Consider the following 1768-nt stretch of genomic DNA (forward strand, 5'->3'; position numbering starts at 1 on the left):
TATCTATCTATCTATCTGTCTGTCTGTCTATCTATCTATCTATCTATCTATCTATCTATCTACCTATCTATCTATCTATCATCTATCTATCTATCTCCATCCATCAATCCATCATCTCTGTCTATTAATCCAACCATTCATTCCAGGTTAAAATCAGGAACCTTTTCCTCTGACACTTCATGTAAAGGGAGAGAATGAAAGCTCAGGTCCATCTGAAAGCTCCCCAGACACCACATACAGGCTATTACGTGTGAGTGTGAGCCCCATCTACAATCTCTTTATTCAGGAATATGTGTGTCATCCAGGAACAACATGCATCACTAAAACTCAAAAGCACCTCAGGGGAAAGTGGCCACCTGGATGTGAAGTCCAGACAGTCCATAGGCCATTCTCTCAACTGACCCTGTTTACAAGTGAGACAGACTGAATCTCTCATTTTCCAGGCTGGCTGTAAAGCCATGGCTGCCAAGCAGATGGACAAATCATTGCTCCGCTCACAAGACAGATGAATATACCACTGTCACAAAATGAGGAGAGATAACAAACAGAATAACGCCAAGACATCTAGACTGACGGCATACACCAACCCAACATTTTTCTGCTCTCTGAGCGGTTTGTGATGTTGTCTTGTTTAGACTAGCAAATTTCCCCAGGGGTCACAAGAAATCAGAGTAAATGGAGTTATAAAATCACTTTAGACAGAATATTTATCTCCAGAATTATGGCAGTCAGAGGAAGCGAACAGCCATTCTGAGGATGTAAATATATGGCATTGTTTTTTGGGATGCTCAGATGAAACAGAAATGGTGTAAAATTTTGTATGAAACTAGACACTGCTCGTAAATTTCAACAATTACAAAGAAATGGCAAGTAACACACTGAAATACGTGAAATATAAAGTCTGAAAAATTATCTATCTATCTATCTATCTATCTATCTAACTATCTATCAGTAGTTTGAAACTATTTTTTACTCATAAATTGCTAATAAATTACAAATCACAATCAATAACAAAGAAACGGCAAGTAACACACTGAATTAAATGTGATGTAAAAAGTCTGAAATAGTCTTTTCTGGTAAAACATGCACCAATACTCTTTGTTTTATTTACAACTTCAAAAACAGTTTGTACAATGCTGGAAAACAGGCGCTTGTGCATGTTTGCATTTCAAACCCAGTGACCCTTAATATTACTATTCATAAAAATTAATCATTGTCATTGAGAGATGAGTGCTGGAGTGATTTACACAAACAAGCTTGCATGTGCCATCACTTTTTAAACAATAGCAACTGTGTTTTGGGGTTGTCTGTGTTTTGGGTTTTTAGCAATACAGCCTGAACTACTAAACTTCTAATAACCCAGAATGAAAACACCTTCTACAGTCAACAATGAATGAAGTTCATAAAATAAAATAAAAAAAAACATGACGTCTAGCCCTGAAAATGTCTCTCTTTGTATCTGCAGACTGATGTCAGAAGGTCAGGTATGAATCATTACTCACGTGCAGTTTCAATAAAGACTAATAATCAGGTCACACACGTGATGTGACAGATGGAAATGTTTCACACACGAAGCATTTATGATTTTTATGAATAATTAGAAAACCTGCTGTGAAGGAAATAAAAGCAGTGAGGGCCAGTAAGTAATGTGCCACTGAATACTAATACTGAAGTTACTGAGAAAGCCTTCATTTGATTTATATAAACTTTTCCTGATTCGTTAACATGTTGTTTAATATCTGAATGCTGCTCATTTGCACTATATATA

This window comes from Sinocyclocheilus anshuiensis, unplaced genomic scaffold, assembly GCF_001515605.1.
Source record: "Sinocyclocheilus anshuiensis isolate Anshui unplaced genomic scaffold, SAMN03320099.WGS_v1.1 scaffold465, whole genome shotgun sequence".
NCBI classification, from domain to species: Eukaryota; Metazoa; Chordata; class Actinopteri; order Cypriniformes; family Cyprinidae; genus Sinocyclocheilus; species Sinocyclocheilus anshuiensis.